This window comes from Rhinopithecus roxellana, chromosome 19 (genome assembly GCF_007565055.1).
Source record: "Rhinopithecus roxellana isolate Shanxi Qingling chromosome 19, ASM756505v1, whole genome shotgun sequence".
NCBI lineage: Eukaryota > Metazoa > Chordata > Mammalia > Primates > Cercopithecidae > Rhinopithecus > Rhinopithecus roxellana.
In genome coordinates this window covers 37,279,454-37,301,857 of record NC_044567.1, presented here as the reverse complement: position 1 = coordinate 37,301,857, position 22,404 = coordinate 37,279,454, and positions in this window count along the sequence as shown.

The following is a 22,404-nucleotide window of genomic DNA, read 5'->3' as shown; positions in this document are numbered from 1 at the left end:
GTGACCAAGCGGAAGCCCACCAGCCCCAGCCTTTCCATTCGGGACCTTCTCCTGCACATGCTGTGCTGCTGCTGCGCCTCCAGGACTACTGCCATGGAGACGAGCAGATTCTTCCTTCAGCTGTAGAGGGAGACACTGCGAAAACCTAATGCTGTCAATAACGCTTTTCATCTCGAAAGGAAGGATCCCATTTCACTCTTCTCAGCCTGATTTAAGGACCCACTAGAAATAACAAACTTCATGGGGTAATTAGGAAATTAACCTCTTACAAATTGGTAGATGTTGTCTTTCTTTTCCTTGGGACAAGACAGAAAGGGCATTGTTTGTCTTTTACCATGGTGAAGCTGCTGCAATTAACCATGCCACCCGGGGAATCATTCACTTGTGGGTGAGCTGATAGCTTGCCGTTCCAAGGTGCACCTGCCAAGGTACTCCAGAATAACATGTTACATCCTCTGTGCACCCCTTCCCAATGAAAGGAAAACATCAATCACATTTAGTTAGAGGAGCCCTTTAAACTGGCTTGTCAATATCCTGGAGGTGGAGAATTACACCAAGATTAAGAAAAGGTTTCCCAGAACTGGCTAGACATGTATTTGTTTAAAGGGATTAGGTGCATTCAGTCTGGGCCTGATCAATATTGCTTGTTTTGGGGGTTTGTGGAAAACAGTGCAAATATCCACAGAGAACCTAGGAAGTCCCTAAAGAACCAAGGAAGGATTTTTTTTTCTATTTGATAACAGGGAAAAATCCCTACCTGTAAGGTTTCTAAATCCTGGTCTGTTTCTAAATTCGGGTCACAAGACTTAGAAGTCTTGTGAAAACTTATTGTAAATACAGACCAAAAAGCCAATGGTAAAATTAGAATGAACATCAGCCTCCGCCTTTCACTCTGACATATTCTATCTCACTCCTTTCCTACCTCTCCTGCTCTCTCTGTCTTACTCTGTCTTTCTGTGTCTCTCTGTGCATCTCTCTCATACACAAAGAAACAACCCAACAGTCCTGACAAACCTTAGATTCATTAAGAGTCTTCTGAAGTTTTCAATATGCTAAAAGAAGTACCGAAAGAATATATGCGTTTATGTGCATATATGTTAGCATTTCTATTTAGCACTTGATATATTCCAGAAGCTCTTACACACGTTTTCTCACTGTGGCAGGTGTTGTTATTATCCACAATTGTACCAAAGAGTAGACTGAGACTGAGACGGGAAGGTGAAAGTGACTTGGGTAACAGTGTGCCATCAGGATACAGTACAGCCAGGAGTGAATCTGCCCTCCCAGTGGATTAGAAATGACCATCCTCTCATCCAGCTCTGCATGAAAGGTTCTTATAATTAAATTATCACTCTATAGTAAAGCCCTGATTGCAGTTTCATGTGTGGCCCCTACAAGAGGTATTTGCAATTCATAATCTAAATGAGAAAAGCTATTAGTAAAGATTTCAGGTACCAGTAACAGGCTAAATAAAAGAAACAAACATTAGGACTTAAGATGAGTCAGGGACTCTTGAGTTGCGAAAGTTGGCAGGAGTTTTGTTTCTAGGATCCTCTTCAAGCCTCCTGGATGCCGTTCTACCTTCAGCCTGTCCCCTTCCAACCTGTTCTATGTGGTGCCAAATGCTTGCTTCAACAGATTCAGACATATAAGCATCAGAAGGGAGGACTCCCTAGCACCGTGGCTCTCTGGGTGTGGTCCCAGGACTGCCAAAGCAGCATCACCTGGGAGCCTAATAGAAATGCCAGTCCTCAGGCCCTGCCCCAGTGCTGCTAAATCAGAAACTATGGGAGAGGGGCCCAGCAATCTGTGTTTTAGCAAGCCCTCTGGGTATTGCTGGTATGTGGTAAAGTGTGAGTACCACTGCCTATTGCCTACAAGAGAGTACCCAGACACCTCCCAGACCTCACTAACTGAACCTAACAGGTTCCTCTCCTCTAATTACGCCCACCTAACACTCACCATTCTCTAAACGTTTCTTTTTCGTGTATTTTTGACACCCTGTTCCTGTTATTTTGAATGGCATTTCCTGCTTCCATGCCCGACAAACTTACATTTATCATTTAAAGCCCAATTAAAAGATCGCTCCTTCTTGAGGCTTCACGTGTTTTCTCTCTGCTGAGTTTTAGTTACTCCTTCTGTACCTCCCCTGACAGCACCCATGCACACCTCAACAGCATCGCCACATCGTGTTCTTCGGCATGAGCCTCACGGTGGACTGGAATCTCAAGGTAACCCCAGTACCTAGTATTGTGCCAGGAATGTGGTAGGTATTTAATAAATCTGGACTGATTAAATCAATAAGTGAGTTTATGAGCCCAAGTACCGTTATCCCTTGGTAGCCCTAGAGGATTCATTTTAGCACCTTCCAGGGATGCCAAAATCCACAGATGCCCAAGTCCCTGATATAAAATGGCACAGTGTTTGCATATAACCTATGCACTTCCTCCATATACTTTACATCATCTCTAGGTTACTTATAATATCCAATACGATGTAATGCTATATAAATCTTTATACCTTTTTGTTGAGGGAAAATGACAAGAAAAAAGAGTCTGCATATGTTCAGTACAGATGCAATTTTTTGAATATTTTCCATCTCAGGTGAGTTGAATTCATGGTATGGATCCCACGGAGAGCTATATTCTATCAGGACTCACTGAGTACTCAAAATAGGCAAACTGGCCTGTGAGCACAGGGCTGGTTACTTCAGAGCCTGATCTGACCTCGATCTGACCTCCAGGCATCCCGACTCCTAGCCAGGGTAGTCTGTGAAGTTTGGTTTGTTTCACCTGGGTGCCATGTCTTTAGGTTATGTAATTGTTAAGACAGGAGTCATTTTTGGCTACTTTGTGACAGATAAATATGTCAAATGCTCAAAAGAGGTACATTTCTTCCCTTGCGGCTGTGGAGCTGTGACTGCTGAGGCCACAGTCTGTATTGGTTATCTTCGCGTCTCTCTGTAGTTGTAAATGGCAGCGACCTATGGCAGTGGTATCTAGGCCAATTATTAAACATTTATAATGCCCAGAAACCAATTTGTGGCAGCCAGCAATTAGTTCCATCATGTTTTTAACTTTTCTCCCTTTGAAGTTTAATAGATGGTTATTATGATATAGTCTTCACTGCCTCCAAGTCTGCAGGCTGTGTGTACCCTCAGTCAGCAGCCAGAGAAAATTAGACTCTACAGAGAAACAATGTATCCTGAGATGATGCTCTGGATTCCATTTCTGAGCCTATTGCCCTGCCCAGGTCTTCTTTGTCCATGAAGAGAGTTAGGATGAAAGGGGATTTGGAATATATGCATTTAGCCAACCTTACTATGTGTTGGTTACTGGGGATGCACAGAGAGCAAGATTTGGTACCTCTCTTCACAGAGCTTCTAGATTAGCAGGGGAAGAAAGGTTGCGAAGAGGAATTTGCAGTCTAGTGTGATGCGTACTATGATAGAGGTAGCTCAGGGGAGGGAGCTCAAGGGTGAGGAGCAGTTAGCCAGCTAGACATGCAGAGGAAGACTGCTCCAGGCAAGGAAGATGGGAGGTGAGGGAGAGGTGGCACTTCTGAAGAGCTCAAAGTCGTGCATATGGCTGGACTCAGCATGGCAGACTCTGGAACTTCTGGAGCTACATCTGGGGTGTGATGCCTTGAAGTCCTCATGCATTTACCAGAAAATAAAGCTAGTTTCACTTAAAAATGCCGGGTCATGAAAGGCTGAGATAAATGACAGTCCAGTGCTAGGACAGAAGGGGACAGGAGGGGGCATAATTTCTCAGTAGTGCTTTCCTTGTGGATGAGCAGCGCAGGCAAAAGTTTGCCCAAAGTACACGTTGTGTCAGGGAGAATCTCTCTCCAAGCCATTTGTAGCTTTAGGGACTAAGGAGGTTGAGGAGACAGGGAGCTGTGAATAAAAGGATTGTAATTTACCATTAATTGTCAACTTTTCTCTTTCTACTTGCTCCTTCCCCAGTGCCTATAAAACATGCTTAAAAATCTCTCATTCTTAAAAAAACACAACAGTCTAACTAAATATAAGCCATCCTCATCTTTTTATGCTTGCAAGATCTCTCTTTGTCTCTTCCCTTCCTTTGAAAACTAAGTTCCTAAAAAATGTACACTCACCTCTCCTTTCATGTATTTTTTTCATAGACAATGCCAGGCTTATGTCTACACTCCACAAAGCCACTATGACAACAGTCACCAGTGCCCTCAATGGCAAGTTCCAATGGGCTCATTTGTTCATTCAGCAGGAATTACATGTACCTACTCTGAACCAGGCAGTGTTCCAGGCATGGGGATGTACTGGTGTGAAGGCTTCTTGGCGCTTATGTTTTCATGAACTCCTTTTAGTTCTTCAGTATCTGTAGCATTTGTCATGGTTTGGCTTCACCTTCTGGAAAGACTCTCACATCCCATGACAAAATATGCGGTTGTCCTTCTGTCTTTCTTATTGGTCCTTCCCAGTCTCCTTTGCAGATTCCTCTTCCTCTACCTATTCATTAAAGATTGGCAGTAAGTAGGTTGTAGGCTCAAGACTAACCCTCCAAGGTTTTGTCTTTCCTTGATGTTAGTTCTCAAGCACGTATCTTGGGATCCATATAAACAGCTGCCTGTGGACACATCTCCATGAACGGCACCTCAATATAACCTAACCAAAGCTGAGCCCCCATCTTCTTCTCCTGAGTTCCCCATCTCTGTGAATCCTCTGTGCAGTCAGGGAACCTGGGAGTCATCTTGGACTCATCGTTTTTTCCCATCCCCATGCTCTCTATGCCCAAAGCCTGGGTCCTACTTCAGGGCCCTCATCATGTCTGCTGGAACCCTGCTATAGTCTCCTTCCCACATCCCATCCAACTCATCAGCCAGGCTGTTGACAGAATGATCTTCCTAAATTGCAAATTTGGCCATGTCTTTCCCTGATAGTCTCCATTTATCTAACAACAGTGCTCAAAGTATAATGCGGAACCCAATACACTTTCAGAGAGTACATGATGTCAAAACTATTTTAATAATAAGAGTAGGAGATTATTTAGCCTTTTCACTGTGTTGATATTTGCACTGATGGTGCAAAAGAAATAGTGGGCAAATCAGTAGCTGCCTCAGCACAAATTAAGGCATAGAACAAAACTATACTATAACCTAGTGTTTGTATTCTTTTTACCTCATGCATTTGCAGAAGAAAAAAAAAAAAGCTAGTTTCACTTAGAAATGCCACTATGAAGCAGTAAAAACTAACTTTTAAAAATCTCAGCCCTTCAATGAGCATCTTTTAAATATTCTGCTAGTCAAAATGCAAAGTAATCATAAACAATTTTGCTACATACCAAAGTGCAGTGGTTGTCTCAGGGAAAAGCATTTGTGTGATCATTTGAGTAGCAAGCTAACTAGCTTTCTTTTCTTCTACCTAACATCATTTTTACTTGAAAGCATGACTGACAGACAGACTGTGATTATTCAGACTTGGGTATTTGGCAGCTTTAATCTCAAAAATTAATAAAGTGAGCTTGTCACTTCAAGGAAAATAACTAGCAGTATTTGTTGCCAATGATAAATGTGATCTTTCAAGCAAAATTAGAATTTTGGTAACCATGTATCTGTCATCATGAGCATGACAGCTTTCAACACTTAGTGACTTTTCTGATGAGATTAGTGGTGATATTAAGAAACATGTGGAGTCTGTTCTGGGTCTTGTATAATGAGATGCATCAACATTTGGAAGATTTACATAACTCAGCCAATATCTTCCAAATAACCAATGGTGGATATTACAAAATCATGCACACATAAAAAAGTCTATTCAGGTGCAAGATGGGCCAATGGATTTTAATGTAACAGAGTTTGAAATGTTTGTTAATATTTCTTCAGATTCCACATTGCAACCAACTTTTGAGAAACTACCAGTTATCCAGTTTTAGTATGGTATCAAGGAATATCCATAATGATCTAAAAAGGCTTCTCCCCTTTCCAGCTATCTATGTGAGGCAAGCTTTTCTTCATACACTTCAACCAAAACAACATATTGTAAAAAATTGAAATCCAGCTATCTTCTAGTAAACCAGATGTCTCTTATGTATTTTTTTGTCTTGGACAATACAAAGATGTTATCTATATTGACATGTTATGGCCTTATTACTATTACTTTAAATAAATAACAAAATACTTAATATTCCTGGTTTTAATTTTGAATATAATAAATATCTATATAACACACATGAACACAAAATCCTTTGGGTCCCCAATAATTTTTAAAAGCACAAAGGCATCATAAAACCCAAAACTTATGAAATTACTGGACTGCAGGTTTGAGGTCTCAACTTCTCTACACAACAGTCATTCTTTAGCCTCTGTCACCTTTCCCGCCTCCATCCTCCATCTTGCCCTGTCACCCCTATAGCATCACGACCCCTCCCATTTCTGCCGCAGCAGCACTGCCAGCCTCCTCAGGTGCCAGGCTGGCTCCAGGCTTTACACCTTTGCTCATCCTCTGCCTTGGCTGACATTTCCATATTTGTTTTTTCTTGTCTTTTTTACTGTCATTCAAACACCCATTCATTCTTCAAACACACTCCCTCCTGGTGTGCCCTAATTCTCTTCAAGCACCTGCAGCGTGTCAGTGCTGGTTCTCCCGCTGCCTCCAGGCTTGCCATGGGTAAAACTGTGGACATTTCCCTAAGATAGGCGAGGGTTATTTGTAATGTTTTACTGTTACTAACAAAGCTGCCTTAGACATGCTTGTACATGTCTTTCTGGGCACTTGTGCAAGAGGTTCTCAAGGAGATTCCTGGAAGGGAATTACTGGGTCAGAAGGTTGTGTAGCTTCACCTTTACCAAGCATTGCTAAGCTGTCTCCAAATTGATTACACTGATATAGACTACCATCAGCAAGAACTCACACCTGATTTATCCATGTTCTTGCCAACACTTGATGTAATCAGACTAATTATTTTTCTAAACTGATAGCTATGCAATTTCAATTATCTTTTAGCTAATTACTAACACAGGTAAAATCATTCTATAATCCACTCGGGTTTCCTGTTCTGTGAATTGTTCAGAAATATCCTTGTTTGTTTTTCTTTTGGGTTGTCCTTTTCTTACTGACTTGTAATCTTTTTTTTTTTTTTTTGAGACGGAGTCTCGCTCTGTCGCCCAGGCTGTGCAGTGGCCGGATCTCAGCTCACTGTAAGCTCCGCCTCCTGGGTTTACGCCATTCTCCTGCCTCAGCCTCCTGAGTAGCTGGGACTACAGGCGCCCGCCACCTCGCCCGGCTAGTTTTTGTATTTTTTAGCAGAGACGGGGTTTCACCGTGTTCACCAGGATGGTCTCGATCTCCTGACCTTGTGATCCGCCCGTCTCGGCCTCCCAAAGTGCTGGGATTACAGGCTCGAGCCACCGCTCCCGGCCCTGACTTGTAATTCTTTACGTATTCTGGACATTAATCTTTTACCTGCCCTCTACACCACAAATTTCTCCTCTCTGTTTGTGGCTGGTCTTTTAACTTGGCCTATGGAGTTTTCTATTGTATAGGAATTTTACATTTTAATACAACCAAATTTAACAATCTTTTCCTTCATAATTTAAACTTTTTATGTATTGTCTAATGACTTCTTCCCCATCCCAAGTTTATAAAATATTGCATATATTTTTGTGCAAAACATTGAGAGTTTTACTTTTTACATTCAGGTCTTTATTCCTGAATTTATTTTTTGGTAAGGTATAAAAAAGAAATCTTTTATATTTTCCCACATATATAATCAAATTGTATAAATATTCACTTACTGGATTTGATTCAAATCCTTTAGCTCTCGTTGTAGCTATGTGTCACAGGTTTGATTGCTACTGTTTTCACTGTTATTATTATAAATGCTTTCTAACACCCATTATGACTTCTTTGTTGAACTAGGAATTTTATAGAAGTGTGTCTATATTGTCCAAATGTAGGAAGGTAGAATGCTTTGTCTATTTTTTATTATTAATGTCATACCTATGAAATTAATTGTGTATTGTGCTTGTATAATCTGGTCTAATTATATGAACTGGGATTTTTTGGTATTTTTTGAAACTTGCTTTATGGTTAGTACATGGTAAAATTTTACAAATATTCCAGAATGCTTGAAAGAATGTATATTCTCTAATAATTGGGAGCCAAGTTTTGTATTCTTTCACTTACACCGATCTTATTGCCTATACTATTCTATCTTTTCTCATAGGATTATGGATTTCTCCTCATAGTTCTGTACATTTTTGGTCTCTCTATATATACATTTAAGTCTAGGTGATTGCATACTACTGGGCTTTCTGAGGAGGTCTCCCACAAATAGATCCCTGCCTGGATCTGAAGAAATTGAGAAATAAAGCAAAAAATAAAGATACAGCTTAAAATATCACCTTTATTTTTAATTTGATTATTGAAAACCTCCTCCACAGTGCGTGCTCTCTGGTGTTCACCCTATAAATAACTGTCCTTAAATCAACACAAGGATACCCCAGAATTATTGCAGGTTTAGTTCCAGACCACCACAACAAAATGAATGTCATAATAAAGTGAGTCATGTGAATTTTTGGTTTCCCAGTACATGTAAAATTATGTTTACATGATACAGTTGTGTATTAAGTGTGCGACAGCATTAGGTCTAAAAATAATGTATACACCTTAATTTTAAAATAGTGTATTGCTAAAAGAATGCTAATCATCACCTGAATTTTCAGAGAGTCACAACCTTTTTGCTGGTGGAGGGTCTTGCCTCGGTGTTGACAATTGGTGACTGATCAGAGTGGTGGTTGCTGAAGTTTGGGGTGGCTGCGGCAATTTCTTAAAATAGGACAATGAACTTTGCCACTTTGATTGACTCTTCCTTACATGAAAGATTTCTTTGCAGCTTGCAGTGTGTTTGATAGCATTTTACCCACAATATAACTTCTTTCAAAACTGGAGTCGATCCTCTCAAATCCTGCCACTGCTTTATCAGCTAAGTTCATGGGATATTCTGAATCCCTTGTTGTCATTTCAACAATGTTCACAGCATCTTCACCAGGACTAGATTCCATCTCAAGAAACCGCTTTCTTTGCTCATCCATAAGAAGCAACTGCTCATCTGTTAATTTTTTCATGAGATTGTAGCAATTCAGTCATATCTTTAACCTCTACTTCCAATCCTAGTTCTCTTACTATTTCCACCACATCTGCAGTTATTTCCTGCACTGAACTCTTGAAGCCCTCAAAGTCATCGATGAGGCTTGAAATCAACTTCTTCCAATTCCAACTTCTGGAATCCTGTCCAGAAAGTTTTCACTTAACTTTTCCCAGATCAATAAGAGGAATCACTATTTATGGCAGTTATAGCCTTACAAAATGTATTTCTTAAATAATAATATTTAAAATTCAAAATTACTCCTTGATTCATAGGTTGAAAAATCAGTATTATGTTAGCAGGCATGAAAACATGAATCTCCTTGTACATCTCCATCAGAGCTCTTGGATGACCAGGTGCATTTTCAATAAGCAGTAATATTTTGAAAGGGATCTTTTTTTCTGAGCAGTAGGCCTCAACAGTGAGCTTAAAATATTCATCAAGCCAGGCTGAAAACAGATGCGCTGTCATCCAGGCTTTGTTGTTCCATTTATATAGCACAGACAGAATTGATTTCACATAATTCTTAAGGGCCCTAGGATCTTCAGAATGGTCAATGAGCGCTGTCTTCAACTTCAAGATACCAGCTGCATTCGACCCTAACTGAAGAGTCATTCTATACTTTGAAGCTTTGAAGCCAGACATTGACTTATCCTCTGTATCTGTGAAAGTCCTAGATGGCACCTTCTTCCGAAAGCAGTTTGCTTCATTTGCATTGAAGATCTGTTATTTAGTGTAGACACCATCAATTATCTTAGCTAGATCTTCTGGATAATTTGCTGCAGCTTCTACATCAGCACTTGCTGCTTCACTTTGAACTATTTATTTATTTATTTATTTATTTTTAATTTTTTATTATACTTTAAGTTCTAGGGTACATGTGCATAGCGTGCAGGTTTGTTACATATGTATACTTGTGCCATGTTGGTGTGCTGCACCCATCAACTCGTCAGCACCCATCAATTCATCATTTATATCAGGTATAACTCCCAATGCAATCCCTCCCCCCTCCCCCCCTCTCCATGATAGGCCCCGGTGTGTGATGTTCCCCTTCCTAAGTCCAGGTGATCTCATTGTTCAGTTCCCACCTATGAGTGAGAACATTCTGTGTTTGGTTTTCTGTTCTTTTGATAGTTTGCTAAGAATGATGGTTTCCAGCTGCATCCATATCCCTACAAAGGACGCAAACTCATCCTTTTTCATGACTTTGAACTTTTATATTGTGGAAATGGCTTCTTTCTTTAAACCTCATGAACCAACCGCTGCTAGCTTCCGACTTCTCTTGTGCAGCTTCCTTACCTCTCTGTTTCCATAGAATTGAAGAGAGTTACAACCTTGCTCTGGGTTAGGCTTTGCCTTAAGAGAATGCTGTGGTTGGCTTGATCTTCTATCCAGACCATTCAAACTTTCTCCACATCAGCAATAAGTCTGTTTCACTTTATTATCATTCATGTGTTCATGAGAGTGACATTTTTAATTTCCTTCAAGAATTTTTTCTTTGCATTCACAACTTAGCTAACTGGTACAAGATACCTAACTTTTAGCCTATCTTGGCTTTCAACATGCCTTCCTCAGTAAGCCTAATCATTTCTAGCTTTTGCTTTAAAGAGAGAGACATGTGACTCTTCCTTTCACTTGAACATTTAGAAACCATTGTAGAGTTATTAACTAGTCTAATTTCAATATTGCTGTGTCTCAGGGAGTAGAGAGACCTGACCAGAGGAAGAGAGAAGAGTTAATGGCTGGTCAGTGGGGCAGTCAGAACACACACATTTATTAAGTTCTTACATGGTGTAGTTTGTGCCTCCCAAAAACAATTACAATGGTAGCATCAAAGATATTGATCATTGATCATCATTACAGAATAATAATAATGAAAAAGTTTGAAATATTGCAAGAATTATCAAAATGTGATGCAGAAATATAAAGTGAGAACATGCTGTTGGAGAAATGGTGCTGATAGACTGTCATTGTAACAAATCTTCAGTCTGTTAAAAACACAATACCTGTGAAACACAGTTAAGCAAAGCACAATAGCGCAAGGTAGGCCCATATAGATTTATACCTCAGGCCAACTTTCCTTCCATACAAAGGGGAAACCAGATATATTCCAGATGTTCCTCCCACTGGGGTGACTTCCCTTTATCACAGTGCTTAAGGGCATTCCTGGGTAGAATTGCACTGCCATGCAGGAGCCATCATCCGCTTCCAGCCGGTACCAATATACTATGGACATCCATTTCAACGCTGGGCCTCTGGTTATTCTTTCTCTATTAATTGGTCACTTAAAATGTTCCATAAGGGGCCATGCACGGTGGCTCACACCTGTAATCCCAGCACTCTGAGAGGCCAAGACAGGCAGATCACCTGATGTCAGGAATTCGAGACTAGCCTGACCAACATGGCAAAACCCCCGTCTCTACCAAAAATACAAAAAATTAGCCAGGCATGGTGGCATGCTCCTGGAGTCCCAGCTACTTAGGAGGCTGAGGCAGCAAATCACTTGAACCTGGGAGACGGAGGTTGCAGTGAGCTGAAATCATGCTGCTGAACTCTAGCCTGGGTGACACAGTGAGACTCCATCTCAGAAAAAAAAAAAAAAATGTTCCATAAGGTTGTAGCTATGGGTTGAGGGTGTGGTGGAGTAGTAACTGATACCATGGGAATCTAAGCCACCTCTTCCTGGAATTTATTTGTGCATTCTGGATCTGCCATATCCATTTAACATACTGCCTGTGTCCAATTTTATTATTTAGTGGATCAGAGAATATCCAGTTCATGATGGATGTTTAGGTCACAGTTAGTGGGTGTCTTTTGGTCGGGCATGCAGTTTCTGCAGAGTGTGTTACCAATCCAAGAACTGATTTTCATAGTTATTGGCAAAGATGGACAGGCTTACTCCAAATCCCTAGGGGTCTGTGCTGTAATTCTCCCATTGGGTCTTAGTTGAGGCTCTATAAAGCATCCCTGTCTGTCAGAAACATTTTAGTTACCATTGGAACTGAAAGTCACAAGGCACAAGTGTCAGGGTAGCTTACACAGTGATCCGGGTCTGTCTTATAGTTTCTTGCTCCAGGACTTATTCAAAACTGACAGCTTTATAAATTACCTGGTAAATATATTAATGTGGTAGATATTTGCCTGCAAAATCTAAAGCAACCCATCAAGTACTTTGCTTCTTTCTTCATGGCGGGCAGTTCAAGATACAGTCTTGTCTCTCACTTACAGGAGGATATCCTGACATAATCTAGGCCCATGGCCTTCTTTACAGATTTTTCTGCCTTCTGAAGTTTCATGGCATTTATCTCTCATCTTCCGGCATGCATATGTCTTATTAATACATTTAAGCTATGTGATACTTCCTGTCCACCAGATCTAATTAGCATAATGACCAGAGTCATGTTCTGTAGGATAGCAAGATGCCTAAGATCCTGCAATATTATATTATATTACAACAGAGAGCAGGAGATTGACATGACTCTGAGGAAAGACTGTGAAAGTGCACTGCTGACCCTTCCAGCTGAAAGCAAACCTTTTGATTTGCTTCTGATTATCTTTATTGATATATATACAAAAAGAAAAAAAACTATAAAACAACAATGTGAATGTAAATTGTGCATTTGAAAATCATTAAAGTGATAAATTTCATATTTAAAAAAATAGAAAATATCTGCTAGGTCAATAGCTGCATACCAGGTGCCAGAAGATCTGTTGACTTTCACCAGTAAATAGTCCACCTTCAGAACAGCAGCTTGAATTGGAGTTACCACATGATTAAGTTTGAAATAATCCACAGTCATCTTCAAAGACCCACATAGCTTTTTTACCAGCAAAGAAAAACATGTTCATTAAAGGGTGATGCCATAGGAATAACCACCCGCTGCTTTTTAGAAGTTCTTAGTGGAGGAAATATGTCTGAAATTCCCTTATAGAAAGTCAGTTTTGAGGAACCCTTTTTGGTCCATCTTAACCTAATAGCTATCACTCCACAGATCAGATAACCAATATGGAGATTATGCTGGTTACTAAGCATTTCTAAGTTGTACTGTATAGTCTGGGGCAGGGATAACAGTAGGTTAGGTTCCTTATTTTATTGAACCCACAGTGAGACAAGTTTGAGTCAGGAGTCCATCTATCCCCTAACATTCATAAGTCCTCACTCTTGCCAGTGAACTCCAAGGCATTTGTGGAACTCTAGAGATTAGAATCAACTCAAAGTCAGTGTCTAAGAATACCCAAATGTTCTGCTTATTTCTCTGTTGTCAGTGCAGTCACTCTAGTTAATGGATGCTAGTTTCTTGGGGAAAGACATGAAGAAATATTTACAGCATATACATGTGGTAACACTCAAGGGTCCTTTCCCAAAGGGGCCCAACTTTCACCTCAATTGGAAGACTCCAAGTCTTTTTGAACTGAATTATGTCTGATAATTGTGTAAGAGACTATGAAACCCTATTACAATGTCTTGATTTCTATTTTTGCCCACTAAACTTAGAATACTTGCACTTTTACATTTCAGTTAGCACTTTGGCAGACTGTCTATCCATTCTATTTCTTTGCATACCTGATCAATTTGCCATCATTTAGATCCATGTGAGTAAAAATATAGATCGCCCCTGTCTTAGTCTATTTAAGCTGCTGTAACAAAATAATATAGATTTGGTGTCTTATAAACAACAGAAATTTATTTTTCATAGTTTTAGAAGTTGGGAAGTCCAAGGTCAAGGTGCCAGCAGATTCAGTGTCTGGTGAGGGCCAGGCTTCATAAACAGCTCCTTCTTGCTGTGTCCTCACATGGCAGAAGGGGCGAGAGGTCGTCTCTCAGACCTCTTTTATAAGGGCACAATGCCATTCATGGGGACTCCTCCCTCATGACCTATTCACCTTCCAAAGACCCTACTCCTAGTACCATTACCTTGGAGGCTAGGATTTTAACATTTACATTTGGGGGAGACAAACATTCAAACCATGGCACCCTTTATTCCAGCAGCATGTAATGATAATTTTGTACAAACATGTTTTTGATGGCTAAGCATCACCACCAGGGCTCTACCATACCAACACCCATTATTCCCACTGAAATCAGGGAACTCAACTTCATTGCAACATCTGCCCACCATGATCTCTGACCTATGGCAGATAGCCACAACACTTTCAATTAATTCTGATGCTCTCCTGAGCAACGCAGTTTTGTATCTTAAGGAAGGGGATGTCCTCTAGGACTTCCTGGGATGGTTAAGCAGTGACTGAGCAAGCTGCTCATGTTGAGTTCATTCCAACAGTCCTGTCTCTTGAGCCATTAGACCTCTTTCTCTATATTATTGATTTTAGGGTTTTACTATTTGAATATGATCTATGAATTAGAACTTGTTTGAAATACATAACCCCAGGCTCACCCTAGTCCTAGAGAATCAGAATCTGCATTTCAACAAGATCATCAGGTGATTCTACTGCATGTTAAATTTTGAGAAACCATGCTGTAAGTCATTGTTGAATCCAGGCTTCAGTTAAGAATCACATCATGGCCGGGCGCGGTGGCTCAAGCCTGTAATCCCAGCACTTTGGGAGGCCGAGACGGGTGGATCACGAGGTCAGGAGATCGAGACCATCCTGGCTAACACGGTGAAACCCCGTCTCTACTAAAAAAATACAAAACATTAGCCGGGCGAGATGACGGGCGCCTGTAGTCCCAGCTACTCGGGAGGCTGAGGCAGGAGAATGGCGTAAACCCGGGAGGCGGAGCTTGCAGTGAGCCGAGATCGCGCCACTGCACTCCAGCCTGGGTGACAGAGCGAGACTCCGTCTCAAAAAAAAAAAAAAAAAAAAAAAAAGAATCACATCATAACTGTCTGAGTCAATATGTTACATCTAGAATTCCAGGTGACTGCTCCAATATTAATTAATTCTGCCTGATCTAATCTTTTATTCCATCTTCCTGGGTCCTACTCCTTCAGAATTTACTCCCATTCTGCCTAAGGGAAAACAAGCACATTAAAATATGACCTGGCTGGGAGAAAGCTAGGGGCAGAGTTACCCATAGGGTATGCAAGGCGCTGGGCAGACATATTTTGTCCACATAAACAATTCCATTTAAAAATATATTATCAAAATCATGGGACATGTGAGTTGAAATAATTTATAATATATGCATAACTCTTTGGAACCTGTTCTATTGAAACAACATAGATCTCCTTGCCTCTGCAGTTCCCTAAAACCGTTTATCAACTAACGCAGGTTGCATCATTACTCGTGGCATTGCATCATGTATCATACTGCCCATGAATACTGGCTTCCAATGACTCTCAAAAGTTGCAATTGTGCATCATTCGTGATGACCACAAATGGAAGCTCTTCCAGTGTATGCAAGATGTGAATGATAATTTGTTTTCTGGTCATGTTAAGCTTACTATTCAGAATTTAATAGTATAAACATAGAACAGGGCTTCTTCCAATCACATCTTGAACTCTTTAGGGCATAATCACTACAGCCTGAATGTGGTCTCATTCAATGTTGAACGTACCTCTGCCCTCAACACAGCATCACTGGGAGGGAGAATAGGCAAAAGACCTATGGGAAGAGTGAGAAGGGGGCCACTGTTTGTGCATGAAATATCTGTTCTTCCAATTCGCATTTCTTAATATTGACCTGAAGAGCACAATGACACATCTTCCTAGATGGTTACTCCTGATCTAAAACTACATCATCCCTGCAGACTCCCTCCCCATAAGCCCTGCCCTGGCCCACCCACAAGCTGCATTTCAACTTCAGTGCTTATGGCTCTAGCTGTCAGGATCTTTGCTTATTTGTGCTACCTAAAGCCTTCCTTGTTTTTTTCTTCTGAACTCAACTCTGTTTTTAAAGTTTTTAGTGTATATTATCTAGAATTCCCAGGTAATTGTCATGGGAGAGGTGTATTGTCTCAACCTACAAGGTTTCCAAAACCAAAGTCCTCAGTATCTTTCTATTTCAAATAAATTCAACTTAATTCATCTCAGTTTATCATGCATATATTGAGAACCTAAAATGTATCAATTCATTACTAGACATTGGAGATCAAGAGCTAAGACTCAATTCCTGCTTTTAAGAAATGTGCAGTATCGTGGAAAAGGCAAGCATATTTTAAAATTATAACACAATTTGGTAAGCTCATGTCCATTTTACAGAATAAGTAGTGGGAGGGACACACTGAAAGGAGACAGGGCAAGAGGCCAGAGACCAGTATTATACAGTGATTATTTGACTAAGACATTACAGGGTCCATAATGGTGTTTCCATGTGAGAATTCTTCCCTGACATTTCTCAAGAAATTTATATTTTTCTAAGTCCCGGATTTTAGAAAAATCAGTCAAGAAATCAGAAAAATGAAAGTATTATAATTCTCCTGTGAGAATTAGAGCTTAACAATTAACAAAGAGACATTACTGGCTAAAAGGAACCTAATGACATCATGCCAAAAGTAAGAATAGGAACCCTGAGCCACAGAGATAAGTATTAAGGTTGACATATCTGAAAACCAGACAGAGGCATGTGAGAGAGAAGCAGTCACAGCCCAATCAGTCTTGCTTAGGGCTGTGATCATGGAGTCAGTGTATGTTGGTAGCCCTGTCTGCTGGTAATCAGTCACTCTTGCAAATGAAATAAATATTAATAAGATTATACATACAGCATATGTTATATAAGTCCTATAAGTAGTATGCCAAGAAATACAAGTTGTGGAAGCAAAGTAAATCCCTAAATGGACAATTTTGTCATGCAAATCCATGTGGGTGATGGTAACCTTGTTAGAAGATGTGAGTGTCGTGTTATTTGAGTATTGCCCGAATTGTTGGCATTTTCTAGTGTTTACATATCTACTATTCACTGATGTTCTTTTCAAGTAGGTTGACCCCCCCCAAAAAAAAACTACAAAGAGAATAAATTGATGTTGTTTTATAATGTTCTAGTAAGAAATCAGAAACTGATCTAAAATCTGAATTAACAAACAGAATATATTTTTCAATGAACAAATGAAAACGAAAACAACTAGATAAAATATTTTCATTGCTAAAAAAGGAAATGAACTTATTTGAAGGAGCATGTTCCCTGACTCCCAATTTGAAGATGCTTTTGAACACATCTTTAACCAATCAATTCAATGAATGTAACACAAGATGAAAGGCATTTTTCTACATTTGGAATATTTGTCCTAATATTGTCCAAAATTATTTGACAGTGAAATTCATGCCTATGTGTCTTACAATTTTATTTTAAGGATAATTTTTCAAATATTTAATATTTGTTGTATTATCACTCAGTGTGCCAATAATCTTTACTTGGCATTGATTTTGTGTTTATTTTCTCTTCTAATGTTTTCTGTTATCAAATGTGTATATTAGCCATTTTTACGTGTTATTGAAATACATAATTATGTCACAATATTTTGGTTCATAGTAACAGCAGCAAAGCATTTATTATTACCTCTTTTTCTTTCTTTACAGAAAGCCTCTCAATTTTTTAGTATAATCCTATTACAGAAAAATTCTTCATTATTTATGATTATGACCAATTTTTATTTTTTTAAAAACACATAAGTAATACATTACTCTAAATACAGAACAACTTATGAGTTTGCAAATTACTAGGCATTCCATTTTCTTGTTTCTGCATCACAAAAGTTAATATCCATCAGGAATTTGGAAGCAGTGGCCAGTACTAAGACAGCCACAGTGGAAATGAAGAGGAAAGAAAAAACTAAAGAGGTATTTAAGAGGTAGGATTGCTATGATTGAGTGGCTGATGAGATGTGAGGAATAGGAGAGAAAGAGGAATCTAGACTAACTTCTAAGCATCTGGTTTTGTCGACTTGGTTGGTACAGGTTTCAGGAAAAAAGGCGGGGGGTGGTAGTAATAGTAGAAGTAGTAATTTTGATCTTCTGAAATCCATTCTTGATCCTACAGCCAGAGGGGTGGTAGTGAGGGGCCTTAGCTCAGCTGAGATTGTCACAGCACATAAAGTTTAAGGAGCCCGGGTTACTTGGCTGGGGATGTCCTTGGGTGTTTGGAGCTTAGCACAGGGTTTTGTTCAGGAGTGGGAGGCTTGCCATTCGTCCACAAATAGATGGGAGTTATAATCACGGGTATGTCAGTATTTGTTTCCAACTACATCAGACTTGTTTAACAGGTCTCACGTATAACAGAAGAGGTGGGTGTTTGGGAGCAATATGGGATAATTATTTTACAGCTTTCTCAGCCTTACCCATTATCTTACCCATTATCTTAGTCATTTTGGCAAACAAAACATGACAGCTGGTTGTGGTTTTTACCCTCTAGAACTTACACAGTTACAGATATATATATATATCTACTGTAAAAAGTAAAGGAAAAATGCCTTCTGGTTTTACTTAAGATTGAAACCAAAATTTCAGTGAGAAGGCGAAATAATCTTCTTTCCCCACTCCCTTTTCCTTTAGTTACAACAACATTTACACACACACAGAGGGAAAAATTATGAAAATAAGTCAAGTAGAAAAAATACAGTACAGGTAATGACAAGAGATGAAGAGAGCTCAGCAGAACCACTGTGTCACATTAACACAAAACAGTCAATTTGTGTGACACAAGAACTTCATTCTAACGATTTTTTAAAACTTGAGCCTTCATGGCCTGTTCTGGTTCATACACTGCAGAGTTTAGAGGTAAAGGTGAAGGCTCCAGAGTCAACCGAATTGAGGTTTGAATCCCAACACCACTGTTCTGGGCTACGTGGCCTTAGGTAAGCTATGCAATCCCTCTAAGCTTCAGTTTCCGTATGTGTGAAATGAGTCACCCTTGACTTCTCCCATTCTCTAACCTCTCCACCAGTCATCGACTAAACATTTCTTGTAATTGCTAACTTCTCTCCATCCCCACTGCCATGTCCAAGTTATGGACATCTCATATGTGGACTGTTACAGCAGGGTCTAGTTGTTCTCCCCACATCCATGTTGCTCTCTTGAAATCCATTATTGATGCTTCAGCCAGAGCCATCATTTGAAATCATAAACTGGATCATATCATTCTGCTACTTAAAACCCTGCGATGTCTCCCCATTGCTTTTGGAGTTTACCACCACTACCACCTGACAATAGGGTGCCTACCAAAACACTCTCTGATCTCCCTCTTCAACCTCCATCTCCTCTACCCCATGCACTTTGACCATTAACCTCCTTTCATCCTTCAAGTCTCAGCTTAGAAGCCACTTTCTCAGGAAGTCTTTTTTCCTCCCCACCCCACACCCTACTTCCTGCCTCTGGGTGTTCCTACAACACGATGTACTTCTCTCATCATGACACACATCACACTCAATGACAGTTAGCTATTCACTTGTCCATATTCCCAAGTAGACCGTAAGCACTTTAAGAGCAGTTACATGTTTATCTTGTTCATGTTGCATCCTCCACCATGTAGCACAGTACTTGGGGTACAGTAAGTGCTCAAAAATATTTGTTGCATGAATAAATAAGTGAATCAAACTTCTAATTTCCTCTGTTTCTAGCTGGGGTGTGGTCTCTCACCAGGGCCTTACTTCCTGCTTGCTGTGCTCACTTCATACTGGTTACTGATCATATGATACCGAATCTAGATTCCCAGTTTATATAAATATATATATAATATATATATTTACAAATTATAATATCCAGATAGTAGATAAATTATAATTACATAAACATAATATTTAATATATTTAATTGATTGTTCTGTAATTAATCAATTAATTATTTGATTGACTTTGATTTCTTCATTTTTCCATTTCATCGGCCTTTGACCATGTTATTTTTATAGTAATTATAGCCCACTGGCAGTTTATTTTAATCTGATTTATGCATTCTGCCTTTTCTAATTTTTTATTAATTTTTTAATAACTACTTCTTGTATCAGCCACAATCTTATCAGGAAAATAGAAGCCACTCTGTGTCTTCTACATACTGATCGTTTTAAGACAAGAAAGTGAAGCTTCTGCAACCGTTAGGGAAGTGAAGGTCAAGGAGGCAATTGTTAACACTCTGCTTGGAGCACTGAAGCACATGATTTCCAGGAGCTCACCTGGGAAACTGCTAAACTTATGAGCCCAGAGATGCTCTAGACATCTATCTCCTCTCACAGCACAAAAGGCATTTCTCCAAAAGTTCATCTGAAAGCTGCTTTGAACCTTACATCTCTCCGTGCGTGTGCCTACAACTGCCTCTGGAGAACACTGGACTTGCCTTCCTCCTTCCTCATATGAGTGCCTCTTCCTGGATGGTCTCTCCTGGAACCTCACAGAGAAGAGAATTCTGCAAATTACAACTACAGTCCCGGTTTATCTTCCATGAAGCAGGGAGACATTAGAAGAGGTGTCAGGGATGTTCAGTTGACAACAAAGAGCTCCTCACACTTGTTCTGTGCTCACTGAAAACAGTTATGTTAATGACACTTATGAAAATAAACTTAATAAATACTTTGTTTGTTCACTGGGTACCAATGCCCACTTTCCTTTAAAATAACAAAAACTAAATGGTAATGCACATTTGGTGTGGTACATACAATGAATGTTATGACTGACGCTGAGCTGTTTGCATTACTGTTTTATGACTCTTAAGTGCATAGATGAGTCACATCCTTCTGTCCTACACATAACCCATTAAAAGCAACAGACCTCTGCAGACCTGGGGAAAAACAGTGCAGTCTTGCACTCTTAGATTTCATTCCTGGCAAAAGTGCTATAAGTTAAAATGATGTAAGCTGAATCAGATTCTCCAGTAGAAACCAAGTTACATTCATTACCAACAGCTTAAAGACCAACTTCTTTATAGAAAATGACCACAGGTGTCACAGTTAGCTAAAGTACACAAGTCAATGTAAGGCTTTACAAAACATATAGACACTGAATAGGGCAATACAGGAGTCAACCTCTGGATTATAATAGCTATTTAAAATGCTGATATCGTTCAATGATTTTTGTTATATTTACCCGAATGAATAGCATTTGTTCAGGGACTCTTTGGGCACATTCTGAGAGTAATCTTTAAAAAGACCTGTAAGGAAACTTAGGAATGTGTGATATGTTTTGAGAAATAAACCCAGGGGTGTGTGTGGTTATTCATGTCCATCTGCTTATAGTCCCCAAATGTACAAAGCAACAAATAATTGGCCACTGGGCATTTGAATTCTCAGTTTTGCTTTCTGAACTGCTGGCACATAAGTACTAGCTACTTACTACCTTATACCTAAAAATTGCTTTCAAAATGCGCAACTTAACCTCCATTTTCACTGAAATTTCTGACATTTTATCCCCTATTACATTGTTACAAAGTGTCAGGAGCTCTCAGTTCCTGGCCTAGAACAGAAGCCAGGTCCACTAATATATATGAGTGGGTCTGGCTGATTAGGCTGATTATATAGGTTGATTTTCTTCTAAGTCCAGAAGTAATCCTTTTGCAGCCATAGTAGAATTGAATCCTCTAATAGAGAAATGTTACTTTCCGTTTTCAAAAAAAACTCTGAGTGACTAGATAGAATACTTGTAAGTTAAAAGCAGTTTCTTTTCCCCCATAAGTGTATTGGAATGTATAGATTCAAATTCACAGTCTTCACCAGAAGTCATTAGTTTGCTCTAAACCTTTCTGGGATTTCTGTTTGTGAACTGCCTTTTAAATAATCATAATCCAGGTGATCCATGTCAATCACTTTACTTTCACAAGACAGTTTTCATTTGTCTGCAACCTTTCTTTTCTTCCTCAGTCTCTCTCCTCTCCTCCACTTAATCTGCTGAAATCCAGGTTTTCCTTCTCTGTTACCTTCATACTGGCTCCAGACAGGAGGCATTCTTAAGTGTTCGGAGTGGGTACCAGAGCAGGGATAGTGGAGCCCAGCTGAGGCTGCCTGGGCAGGAAGCAGTACATCATCAGGAAGCAAACTCCAGGCCACATATAAAAAGCATCACCCTCAGAGAATGGCTGTGTTCCCAAAGTCACACACCACGCAAGTTTTACCAAGTTTCTGGGAACATCCGTGTTTCCATCTGTGAAATGAGTAAGTGGGAAGAGTTAACCTTTCTTCCTTCTCTAACCTTTCTTCTTTCTCCAGCTGTATGGTGTGTATTGTTTGCTTGCTGAAAGAATACAGTAGTTATAACTTACTAAACCACTAAAATGGAAATAGTTGCCAGAGCTTAGTGCAAATTTAGATAGAGAGAGCAAATTTAACATGCTCATTTAAATTCTAATACCATATGCAAAGGTGAAGAGATTGGGTGTAATTGGATGCATCCTAGGAAGTGGA